The sequence below is a fragment of the Erpetoichthys calabaricus genome, chromosome 4 (genome assembly GCF_900747795.2).
Source record: "Erpetoichthys calabaricus chromosome 4, fErpCal1.3, whole genome shotgun sequence".
Taxonomy (NCBI): Eukaryota; Metazoa; Chordata; class Cladistia; order Polypteriformes; family Polypteridae; genus Erpetoichthys; species Erpetoichthys calabaricus.
In genome coordinates, this window is record NC_041397.2 from 10,409,346 (window position 1) to 10,422,733 (window position 13,388).

At 42.0% G+C, this 13,388-nt stretch overlaps 1 protein-coding gene and 1 long non-coding RNA gene across 4 annotated transcripts in view; one reads left to right on the plus strand and one right to left on the minus strand.

Moving 5' to 3' along the window:
• LOC127527475 (uncharacterized) overlaps positions 1-9,692 on the minus strand; it is an 89,801-nt gene extending 80,109 nt beyond the window's left edge. The window contains exon 1 of one of the 2 annotated variants that reach the window (XR_007934778.1): positions 9,216-9,692. This is a non-coding gene — a long non-coding RNA (uncharacterized LOC127527475). Of the gene's footprint in view, positions 1-565; positions 757-9,215 lie in introns of those variants that run through there. The other variant, XR_007934777.1, reaches the window with a different exon arrangement.
• myo16 (myosin XVI) overlaps positions 1-13,388 on the plus strand; it is a 774,098-nt gene that overhangs the window by 370,871 nt on the left and 389,839 nt on the right. The gene's annotated exons all lie outside the window — the stretch shown is intronic.

Below are 13,388 nucleotides of genomic sequence, written 5' to 3' on the forward strand. Positions count from 1 at the left end.
ACCCCTGTCAACTTTTTCTGCTTATGGCTTTCAGGCTTATAGTTTGTGACAGAGATAGATAGATAGATAGATAGATAGATAGATAGATAGATAGATAGATAGATAGATAGATAGATAGATAGATAGATAGATAGATAGATAGATAGATAGATAGATAGATAGATAGATAGATAGATAGATAGATAGATAGATAGATAGATAGATAGATAGATAGATAGATAGATAGATAATTTATTAATCCCAATGGGAAATTCACATACTCCAGCAGCAGCAGCATACTGATGTAAATAACAATATTAAATTAAAGAGTATTACAAATGCAGGTAAAAACAGACAATAACTTTGTATAATGTTACTGTTTACCCCCCCCGGGTGGAATTGAAGAGTCGCATAGTTTGGGGGAGGAACGATCTCCTCAGTCTGTCCGTGGAGCAGGACGGTGACAGCAGTCTGTCGCTGAAGCTGCTCCTCTGTCTGGAGATGATCCTGTTCAGTGGATGCAGTGGATTCTCCATGATTAACAGGAGTCTGCTCAGCGCCCGTCACTCTGCCACAGATGTCAAACTGTCCAGCTCCGTGCCTACAATAGAGCCTGCCTTCCTCACCAGTTTGTCCAGGCGTGAGGCATCCTTCTTCTTTATGCTGCCTCCCCAGCACACCACGGCGTAGAAGAGGGCGCTCGCCACAACCGTCTGATAGAACATCTGCAGCATCTTATTGCAGATGTTGAAGGATGCCAGCCTTCTAAGGAAGTATAGTTGGCTCTGTCCTCTCTTGAACAGAGCATCAGTATTGGCAGTCCAGTCCAGTTTATTATCCAGCTACACTTCCAGGTATTTATAGGTCTGCACCCTCTGCACACAGTCACCTCTGATGATCACGGGGTCCAGGAGGGTCCTGGTCCTCCTAAAATATAATATCTTTTGTAAATATAACATCAGTTTCCACTGTTATGCTGATGACCCCCAGCTCTATCTCACTAGCAAACCTACTGCTTCCTTTCCACCCTCATCACTTACTGATTGCATAGCAGAAATCAAATCCTGGTTTTCTTTCAAATTTTCTTAAATTAAATAACAAGTGACAAAACTGAGGTTCTCCTCATTGGTACAAAATCCACATTATCCAAAACTGATCATTTTTCCTTTGTTATTGATAATTCCTCTGTCTCCCCTTCCCCACAGGTGTCATCCTTGACAGTTCTTTATCCTTTCAGTCCCACATCAATAACATCTCCCGGTCTGCATATTTCCACTTGCGTCACATTAATCGTATTCGCCCCTCCATCACTCCCCACACCACTGCTATCCTTGTTCATAGCCTTGTCACTTCTCATCTCGATTATTGTAATTCCCTTTTCTTTGGTCTTTCTCACAAATCTCTTTATAAGCTGTCCGCATCATTACCAGAACTCCCTCCACTCACGTCTTGCAGCAACTTCATTGGCTTCCAGTTCAGTTCCGCATTCAATTCAAAATTCTTCTGTTAACTTTTGAGGATCTCCACAACCTCGCCCCTCCATATCTGTCTGACCTCCTCCATGTTGTCATTCCCTCCTGCACCCTTAGATCCTCTTCCTCCATCCACTTGACTGTCCCCTTCATCCGTCTTACCACTATGGGGAGCAGAGCAACTGAATGCTGAAAGCTCTGGAACTCACTACCATCTGAGCTTAGAAATACTGAATCATTTTCACTTTTCAAATCTAAACTTAAAACTCATTTGTTTAAGACTGCTTTTTCTCTTTGATTACAATTGCTCCGTCTGATTTTAACTTTTGTATTTTACTTTCTTTATATATAATATGTTACCGTGGCTGTTAGTTTGTCTGTCCATGATTTTAAATCACCTGTAGCTCGCAAACCGTTTTACTGTTTGACTTGAAATTTGGTACACATATACTACATGACGTCTACTGCTCGCTTTAGGGGTGGTGATTGACCTCCAAGGTTATTCCTCTTTTTATTTTTATTTTATTTTATTGTAGAATCAACTCTTGGCACCGTGTGGCGCATGTGTACGGGCGCCGTTCTTATCCCTACCATCTTCACCATCACTTCCTCTACCTCTTCATATCTTACTATCTATCTATCTATCTTAAATCATTCTTGAGGCAGATTGAAGACTTAAGTGTCAGCTTAAGTGAACAATTAAAGAAAATTTACCAAGTAATTGCAACACAAACACCGACTTAATCAGTTTTAATGCAAAAAGATGCCGACAAAGGAAGAGAAGAAACGGGCCGCTAGGGTGGAGGAAAGAAGAGCTGCTCAGGAACCAGCAAGCGCATCAACCTCTGAGCAAATGAATGCTAAACGTACAGAGAAAGAGGATGAAGACTAGGAATGGTCAAGTCAAGTGTATTCACTGCATGGTATCGTTATAGCAGTGCGCCGTTACTGGTGTTGTGTCTATTGTTCGGTGTCCTTGAGTGTTTAGAAAGGCGCCTGCAAATAAATAACATGTAGTATTATTATTATCTGTGGTGGGTTGGCACCCTGCCCAGGATTGTTTCCTGCCTTGTGCCCTGTGTTGGCTGGGATTGGCTCCAGCAGACCCCCGTGACCCTGTGTTCGGATTCAGCGGGTTGGAAAATGGATGGATGGATGGATATTATTATTATTATTATTAACTCTTTGAGGGCTGAATATTGTTTCCAAAAAATGATGCTTTCACACAACACAGAAATCAACATAAAACGTCTGTTGCTGCATGCTGTGGCTGCCAGTTTGCCAAGAATGAGCGGCAGGCTTGCTGCCAGGCTGTCTTCACATGGCTGGGACAGCAACGGAGGTAGTCACGGTCGCAGTGCATTACAATCTGGATTGTACCTCTTGTCATTTTTAAGTGGCAGTCCTCCCTAGCGAACATTGTCAGTAACACTACTAGCTGGGAACCGATCAGCTGAAGCTGGAACCTAACATTCATTTTCGATCACTTGTATCAAAATCTGAGTCCAACAAATCATAGTCCAGTTCAGAAATGATAGGCAAGACGTCATCCATGGAGCATTTTGCTCTTGCATTCACTTTGATCTCTTGCCAGATCTCAGTGCTATTTTTGCCATTGTGTGCGCCTTGCTACTCACGTGAGCAAGGCGTTTGAATCTCGGTCAAACCAATGAATCTAACTTTCCTTCTAGCAATGAGAGCCCAACGTAACGGTTGGTTTAGTCACAGTTTACAGTTGATTACCATCGTCAACTTCTCCTTTTGACAAAAGTCGACATCAGCCCTGAAAGAATTAATTTCCCTTCATTTTAATAGCCCTATTTGGCCCTCTGAATTGATTATTTAATTCATTAAATGGCAGCCAAACAGAAATGAGACCTGAAACGAGCCAACAGATGACCAGCTAAACTGGAACATCAAACTCCAAATAATTTCACTCCAACCAATTTCTTATTGAGGAGCCAATTCTTGTTGTTAATTAAAGCCGTTATTTAATTCCATAGCTTGTTGCTGCTCTCAATCTGACACAGCAGACATTTCCCAAACTGTTATTCTTCTGTTTTTTCTAAGAACACCGTCAAGATGTGTTGGTGACCTGAGCAGATTAACCTTACTGAGACCTTCACCTTTCTTTATTTTCAGATACTTTGGTTAGCTGGTCACACGCCATCTTGTTTTGCATCTCATTATCGTTAGGCTCCCAATTAAGGGAAAAGAAACAACTAGAAGGTCCAAGTCAAGTTAATTAAAACTAAGGCAAAAGAAATTAATTAGCAGCAAAAACTGGTCACTAATGAAGAAGATGGTTAGAATGAAAACCTGCAGCCACTGTGGCCCTCCAGGACCGGACTTCGACACCCGTGATCTAAGGCATTGCTAATGGCAGCTTCCACCTGCAGCTATCGACTCTTCAGTACGCGAGTGACTCTCCACGCTAGTGTTTGAATCTGGACGGTGTATGTGCCCAAAACATTAACATTTACAGGTGCTGGTCATAAAATTAGAATATCATGACAAAGTTGATTTATTTCAGTAACTCCATTCAAAAAGTGAAACTTGTATATTAGATTCATTCATTACACACAGACTGATGTATTTCAGATGTTTATTTCTTTTAATGTTGATGATTATAACTGACAACTAATGAAAGTCCCAAATTCAGTATCTCGGAAAATTAGAATATTGTGAAAAGGTTCAATATTGAAGACACCTTGTGCCACACTCTAATCAGCTAATTAACTCAAAAGCCTTTAAATGGTCTCTCAGTCGAGTTCTGTAGGCTACACAATCATGGGGAAGACTGCTGACGTGACAGTTGTCCAAAAGACGACCATTGACACCTTGCACAAGGAGGGCAAGACACCAAAGGTCATTGCTAAAGAGGCTGGCTGTTCACAGAGCTCTGTGTCCAAGCACATTAATAGAGAGGCGAAGGGAAGGACAAGATGTGGTAGAAAAAAGTGGACAAGCAATAGGGATAACCGCACCCTGGAGAGGATTGGGAAACAAAAGCCATTCAAAAATGTGGTGGAGATTCACAAAGAGTGGACTGCAGCTGGAGTCAGTGCTTCAAGAACCACCACGCGCAGACGTATGCAAGACATGGGTTTCAGCTGTCGCATTCCTTGTGTCAAGCCACTCTTGAACAAGAGACAGCGTCAGAAGCGTCTCGCCTTTGGACTGCTGCTGAGTGGTCCAAAGTTATGTTCTCTGATGAAAGTAAATTTTGCATTTCCTTTGGAAATCAAGGTCCCAGAGTCTGGAGGAAGAGAGAGAGGCACAGAATCCACGTTGCGTGAGGTCCAGTGTAAAGTTTCCACAGTCAGTGATGGTTTGGGGTGCCATGTTATCTGCTGGTGTTGGTCCATTGTGTTTTCTGAGGTCCAAGGTCAACGCAGCCGTCTACCAGGAAGTTTTAGAGCACTTCATGCTTCCTGCTGCTGACGAACTTTATGGAGATGCAGATTTCATTTTCCAACAGGACCTGGCACCTGCACACAGTGCCAAAGCTACCAGTACCTGGTTTAAGGACCATGGTATCCCTGTTCTTGATTGGCCAGCAAACTCACCTGACCTTAACCCCATAGAAAATCTATGGGGTATGTGAAGAGGAAGATGCAATACGCCAGACCAACAATTCAGAAGAGCTGAAGGCCACTATCAGAGCAACATGGGCTCTCATAACACCTGAGCAGTGCCACAGACTGATCGACTCCATGCCACGCCGCATTGCTGCAGTAATCCAGGCCAAAGGAGCCCCAACTAAATATTGAGTGCTGTACATGCTCATACTTTTCATGTTCATACCTTTCAGTTGGCCAACATTTCTAAAAATCCTTTTTTTGCATTGGTCTTAATTGATATTCTAATTTTCCGAGATACTGAATTTGGGACTTTCATTAGTTGTCAGTTATAATCATCAACATTAAAAGAAATAAACATTTGAAATACATCAGTCTGTGTGTAATGAATGAATCTAATATACAAGTTTCACTTTTTGAATGGAATTACTGAAATAAATCAACTTTGTCATGATATTCTAATTTTATGACCAGCACCTGTATATGTTACTTACATAAAAGCCAGATCAAATGTTATTTACCTATTTACCTTGATTTATTTACTTACAACATAAATTCACAAGTAGACTGCAGAACTTCCTGTGTTTGATCGACACGGGCATGCTCAAAAAATACACGTGTAATGCCACGAAAAGTGCCTGCTGACACTTCAGTTTGCAAGCAATGGTACGAGAATGCAGTCAGACTTCTGTTTTGGGCACATACACCGTCCAGATCTAAACACTAGCGTGGAGAGTCGCTCACGTACTGAAGAGTCTTATAGCTGCAGGTGGAAGCTGCCGTTGCTATACTTTGTATATAAAAGTAGTCAGATCGAATGTTATTTACCTGTTTACCTTGATTTATTTACTTATCTTCCTTCAGCGTAAAGTCACAAGTAGACTGCAGAGGTTTCCATGTACATATACAAAGTACAGCGACGGCAAAAGTGCAACGTGCATTCTTTCTCCGATGCAGAACCCTCGCCATCATCTGAGTCAGATCAGGTAATAGGGGAAGACGGGGCAAGTTGTCTCAAGTTTTACTTAGTCAGCTGTGGATGGGTCAAATATAAAGTTATTGCCAAGCAAAGGCCTTCATTGATTATATACAGTGGTGTGAAAAACTATTTGCCCCTTCCTGATTTCTTATTCTTTTGCATGTTTGTCACACAAAATGTTTCTGATCATCAAACACATTTAACCATTAGTCAAATATAACACAAGTAAACACAAAATGCAGTTTTTAAATGATGGTGTTTATTATTTAGGGAGAAAAAAATCCAAACCTACATGGCCCTGTGTGAAAAAGTAATTGCCCCCTGAACCTAATAACTGGTTGGGCCACCCTTAGCAGCAATAACTGCAATCAAGCGTTTGCGATAACTTGCAATGAGTCTTTTACAGCGCTCTGGAGGAATTTTGGCCCACTCATCTTTGCAAAATTGTTGTAATTCAGCTTTATTTGAGGGTTTTCTAGCATGAACCGCCTTTTTAAGGTCATGCCATAGCATCTCAATTGGATTCAGGTCAGGACTTTGACTAGGCCACTCCAACGTCTTCATTTTGTTTTTCTTCAGCCATTCAGAGGTGGATTTGCTGGTGTGTTTTGGGTCATTGCCCTGTTGCAGCACCCAAGATCGCTTCAGCTTGAGTTGACGAACAGATGGCCGGACATTCTCCTTCAGGATTTTTTGGTAGACAGTAGAATTCATGGTTCCATCTATCACAGCAAGCCTTCCAGGTCCTGAAGCAGCAAAACAACCCCAGACCATCACACTACCACCACCATATTTTACTGTTGGTATGATGTTCTTTTTCTGAAATGCTGTGTTCCTTTTACGCCAGATGTAACGGGACATTTGCCTTCCAAAAAGTTCAACTTTTGACTCATCAGTCCACAAGGTATTTTCCCAAAAGTCTTGGCAATCATTGAGATGTTTCTTAGCAAAATTGAGACGAGCCTTAATGTTCTTTTTGCTTAACAGTGGTTTGCGTCTTGGACATCTGCCATGCAGGCCGTTTTTGCCCAGTCTCTTTCTTATGGTGGAGTCGTGAACACTGACCTTAATTGAGGCAAGTGAGGCCTGCAGTTCTTTAGACGTTGTCCTGGGGTCTTTTGTGACCTCTCGGATGAGTCGTCTCTGCGCTCTTGGGGTAATTTTGGTCGGCCGGCCACTCCTGGGAAAGTTCACCACTGTTCCATGTTTTTGCCATTTGTGGATAATGGCTCTCACTGTGGTTCGATGGAGTCCCAAAGCTTTAGAAATGGCTTTATAACCTTTACCAGACTGATAGATCTCAATTACTTCTGTTCTCATTTGTTCCTGAATTTCTTTGGATCTTGGCATGATGTCTAGCTTTTGAGGTGCTTTTGGTCTACTTCTCTGTGTCAGGCAGCTCCTATTTAAGTGATTTCTTGATTGAAACAGGTGTGGCAGTAATCAGGCCTGGGGGTGGCTACGGAAATTGAACTCAGGTGTGATACACCACAGTTAGGTTATTTTTTAACAAGGGGGCAATTACTTTTTCACACGGGGCCATGTAGGTTTGGATTTTTTTTCTCCCTAAATAGTAAAAACCATCATTTAAAAACTGCATTTTGTGTTTACTTGTGTTATATTTGACTAATGGTTAAATGTGTTTGATGATCAGAAACATTTTGTGTGACAAACATGCAAAAGAATAAGAAATCAGGAAGGGGGCAAATAGTTTTTCACACCACTGTAAATTACCATTAAACAGATACAAAATAACAAGCAGTATGAACAGAAATACTTAGTATGTAATAAACTAATTTAAACCGGGACACTTGAGATGTGACAACCTTTAGAACATACCAACTACTACAGACTAACTCACTTGCAACAGCATCATGTCCCTGTAACAAAACACAATCTTACAGTCATAGTTCTGCTCACTGTTACAGGTCTAGTCCAGGCCTATGTCAGCGCCATAGTTGCACAGCAATCCATAATGAAACTTAAACTGCTTGCTGCTTCTGGCAGTTACACCAACATGAATGGGGGCAGGCAACTTCATGATGATATCAGCGGCGTCATGCTCCCATATTTCATCCTTTTCCGGGAATATGAAAACGAAGTCTTGTTTTCACGGAATTCGACACATGTGACATGTGACAACATGCCCCAATAGAGGTGAGTACAGTTCAGTTTTCAGCAGCAGCAACGAAATTAACGTAAACAACTAGCACATTGCACAATAAATTCAGGATTCAAAGATCTTCAAATCAGTGCTTGAGAAAGTTACCTGTGTTGAAATACTCTCCGGAAATGTGAAACTCTCTGATACACGAAAAAATGCTTTTTTGTTGACAAAAATATGAGTTTTAATCCGTAATGTAACTAACAATCCTACTGTGTGTATTGTTTACACACTATCCAGTGTGCACACCATAGATAGAATAACTTTTGATAGACGACCCTTGAGACAACATACCCCCGATACAACCTGCCCCGTCTTCCCCTACACATCACGGTCTGTGACGCAATGTTTGCTCCATAAGACGCACAGATATTTCCACCCACTTTTGGGGAAAAAATGGAGCAAAAAATACAGTAATTAAATAATTTAGCATGGATTTATATACTGCATTGCCTTGCAATGTGACTGAAGATCCGAAACAGTTTTCCACTTATGTAGTGAAGAATTAAGTTGGTTCAGGATTAAATTACAAGCACTACACACATCCGGTCAGAGGTAGGTAGGTAGATAGATAGATAGATAGATAGATAGATAGATAGATAGATAGATAGATAGATAGATAGATAGATAGATAGATAGATAGATAGATAGATAGATAGATAGATAGATAGATAGATAGATAGATAGATAGATAGATAGATAGATAGATACTTTATTAATCCCAAGGGGAAATTCCCATACTCCAGCAGCAGCATATTGATAATAACAATATTAAATTAAAGAGTGATAACAATGTAGGTATACAGACAGACAATAACTTTGTATAATGTTAACGTTTACCCCCCGGGTGGAATTGAACAGTCGCATAGTGTGATGGATGAACGATCTCCTCAGTCTGTCAGTGGAGCAGGACGGTGACAGCAGTCTGTCGCTGAAGCTGCTCCTCTGTCTGGAGATGATCCTGTTCAGTGGATGCAGTGGATTCTCCATGATTGACAGGAGTCTGCTCAGCGCCCGTCGCTCTGCCACAGATGTCAAACTGTCCAGCTCCGTGCCTACAATAGAGCCTGCCTTCCTCACCAGTTTGTCCAAGCGTGAGGCGTCCCTCTTCTTTATGCTGCCTCCCCCAGCACACCACAACGTAGAAGAGGGCGCTCACCACAACCGTCTGATAGAACATCTGCAGCATCTTATTGCAGATGTTGAAGGACGCCAGCCTTCTAAGGAAGTATAGTCGGCTCTGTCCTCTCTTACACAGAGCATCAGTATTGGCAGTCCAGTCCAGTTTATCATCCAGCTGCACTCCCAGGTGTTTATAGGTCTGCACCCTCTGTACACAGTCACCTCTGATGATCACGGGGTCCATGTGGGGTCTGGGCCTCCTAAAATCCACCACCAGCTCCTTGGTTTTGCTGGTGTTCAGTTGTAGGTGGTTTGAGTCGCACCATTTAACAAAGTCCTTGATTAGGTTTCTATACTCCTCCTCCTGCCCACTCCTGATGCAGCCCACAATAGCAGTGTCGTCAGTGAACTTTTGCATGTGGCAGGACTCGAGTTGTATTGGAAGTCTGATGTATATAGGCTGAAAAGGACTGGACAAAGTACAGTCCCCTGCGGCGCTCCTGTGCTGCTGACCACAATGCCTGACCTTCAGTTCCCAAGACGCACATACTGAGGTCTGTCTGTATGATAGTCCACAATCCATGCCACCAGGTATGAATCTACTCCCATCTCTGTCAGCTTGTCCCTAAGGAGCAGAGGTTGGATTGTGCTGAAGGCGCTAGAGAAGTCTAAAAACACAATTCTTACAGCACCACTGCCTCTGTATAAGTGGGAGAGGGATCGGTGTAGAATGTAGATGGTGGCATCCTCCGCTCCCACCTTCTCCTGGTATGCGAACTGCAGAGGGTCGAGGGCATGGCGGACCTGTGGCTTCAGGTGGTGAAGAAGCGGCTGCTCCATGGTCTTCATCACATGTGACGTCAGAGCGACAGGCCGGAAGTTTTTCAGCTCACTAGGATGTGATACCTTTGGGACAAGATGTTTTCCAAAGCCTTGGGACTCTCCCCTGTTCCAGGCTCAGGTTGAAGATGCGCTGTAGAGGACTCCCCAACTCCAACACACAGGCCTTCAGCAGTCATGGCGATACACCATCTGGACCCGCTGCTTTGCTGGCACGAAGTCTCCTCAGCTCTCTGCTTACCTGGGCTGCTGTAATTGTGGGTGGGGGGAAAGTCTCTGAGATGGATGAAGATGTACAAATTCTAATATATTAATTTCTTCCAAAGTTATACAAATGTGAATGTGTGGTCTAAATAAATAATAAAAATAAATTATCCATCACGGTTTCTTTCTCTTAAATTTGTCAATGTTAACATTAGTTATTAACAAGTACTTTATTTATCCACTAGATGGCGTACTACACTGAAGATAACATCAATATCAGGAAATTGCTAGAATGCTAAACCATAAAGTATTTACTCAATTTAAATAAGTAAATTATTATTAATATATATACGTATTAAACATGAGGAAACCATAATACTGTCATTCTATAACAAACAATATGTGTGAAACTCCAAATAGCATATCTTCAAGTATACTTTAGCTTCCTCAAAATGTCTATATTTTAGAAACTATACTGAAACATTATATACAGTGCATCCAGAAAGTATTCCCAGCGCATCACTTTTTCCACATTTTGTTATGTTACAGCCTTATTCTAAAATGGATTAAATTCATTTTTTTCCTCAGAATTCTACACACAACACCCCATAATGACAACGTGAAAAAAGTTTACTTGACGTTTTTGCAAATTTATTAAAAATAAAAAGCTGAGAAATCCCATGTCCATAAGTATTCACAGACTTTGCTCAATACTTTGTTGATGGACCTTTGGCAGCAATTACAGCCTCAAGTCTTTTTGAATATGATGCCACAAGCTTGGCACACCTATCTTTGGCCAGTTTCACCCATTCCTCTTTGCAGCACCTCTCAAGCTCCATCAGGTTGGATGGGAAGCGTCGGTGCACGGCCATTTTAAGATCTCTCCAGAGATGTTCAATCTGATTCAAGTCTGGGCTCTGGCTGGGCCACTCAAGGACATTCACAGAGTTGTCCTGAAGCCACTCCTTTGATATCTTGGCTGTGTGCTTAGGGTCGTTGTCCTGCTGTCGCCCCAGTCTGAGGTCAAGAGCGCTCTGGAGCAGGTTTTCATCCAGGATGTCTCTGTACATTGCTGCAGTCATCTTTCCCTTTATCCTGACTAGTCTCCCAGTTCCTGCCGCTGAAAAACATCCCCACAGCATGATGCTGCCACCACCATGCTTCACTGTAGGGATGGTATTGGCCTGGTGATGAGCGGTGCCTGGTTTCCTCCAAAGTGACGCCTGGCATTCACACCAAAGAGTTCAATCTTTGTCTCATCAGACCAGAGAAGTTTCTTTCTCATGGTCTGAGAGTCCTTCAGGTGCCTTTTGGCAAACTCCAGGCGGGCTGCCATGTGCCTTTAACTAAGGAGCGGCTTCTGTCTGGCCACTCTACCCTACAGGCCTGATTGGTGGATTGCTGCAGAGATGGTTGTCCTTCTGGAAGGTTCTCCTCTCTCCACAGAGGTCCTCTGGAGCTCTGACAGAGTGACCATCGGGTTCTTGGTCACCTCCCTGAATAAGGCCTTTCTCCCCCAATTGCTCAGTTTAGATGGCCGGCCAGCTCTAGGAAGAGTCCTGGTGGTTTCGAACTTCTTCCACTTACGGATGATGGAGGCCACTGTGCTCATTGGGACCTTCAAAGCAGCAGAAATTTTTCTGTAACCTTCCCCAGATTTGTGCCTCGAGACAATCCTGTCTCGGAGGTCTACAGACAATTCCTTTGACTTCATGCTTGGTTTGTGCTCTGACATGAACTGTCAACTGTGGGACCTTATATAGACAGGTGTGTGCCTTTCCAAATCATGTCCAGTCAACTGAATTTACCACAGGTGGACTCCAATGAAGCTGCAGAAACATCTCAAGGATGATCAGGGGAAACAGGATGCACCTGAGCTCAATTCTGAGCTTCAGGGCAAAGGCTGTGAATACTTATGTACATGTGCTTTCTCAATTTTTTTATTTTTAATAAATTTGCAAAAACCTCAAGTAAACTTTTTTCACGTTGTCATTATGGGGTGTTGTGTGTAGAATTCTGAGGAAAAAAATGAATTTAATCCATTTTGGAATAAGGCTGTAACATAACAAAATGTGGAAAAAGTGATGCGCTGTGAATACTTTCCAGATATTAAAATTACAAATTTAAACACATAAACAATATACTTTAAGGACAAACAATTAAATTCCACTTACTTTATATATAATTACACAAACTTTCACATTTAACAAATGAAGCTCCTACTGTAATGCTATGACACCACCAAACTAATCTATAAGGTTCAAAGTGAAGCCCTGTGATTGGCCAATTTTCAACTCAGCAGAGGCCAATCACAATAACTAATAATTCAAGGTGGACAACAACTAATTAAAGGGAAACAACACATAAATACTATATTGCCTTTTAAACAACTTATATAGCGCCTTTCATCCCATTCACTGTCTCAAGATATCTAGAGAAAGGCTAGCGTTACGGTGACTGGGGGGGTCCGACTATCTGTGAGCCCTGTGTACTGTTAGATGGCGCCTTTAAATCTGCATCACTAAGCAGGTGTTTGTCTCTCAGAAGCTGTCTGCCCAATAAATTCTGCATGTTTTGCTACTTTGATTATAATCAACACAGATATGAATAATCATTTGCAGAGCACAAGCAGATGGAAAATAAAAGTAACAAAAACACCAATAGATGAAAAGTGCAAGAATGTGATTTTTTTTTTTTTGATCTTATTCTTTTTTACTTTTTCACGGCCCCGCTGCTTTTCCGACAGTGTAAGGAAGACGCTTGCAGGACTGGCACTCTGCATTGCTGTTGTTGCTTAAAACGGAAATAAACTGTAAAGGGTGTAATTAAGAAGACCTTTCATGTGGTTAACGTGTGCTCCTGCTAATCACTGGTGCATCCACAGATGTGCTGAAGTCTCTCATGAATAATTTATGAAATTGTTTTGTTTCTAAGTCATTGAAAATAAAGAAATTCTGGGCACACAGTGTGCCAGTCAGCAAGGTGTCAACTGTCTGTGTGCTTCTAGCAACAGCTGGGGGCTTCATGAGAGCGTTTGGATAGGAAAG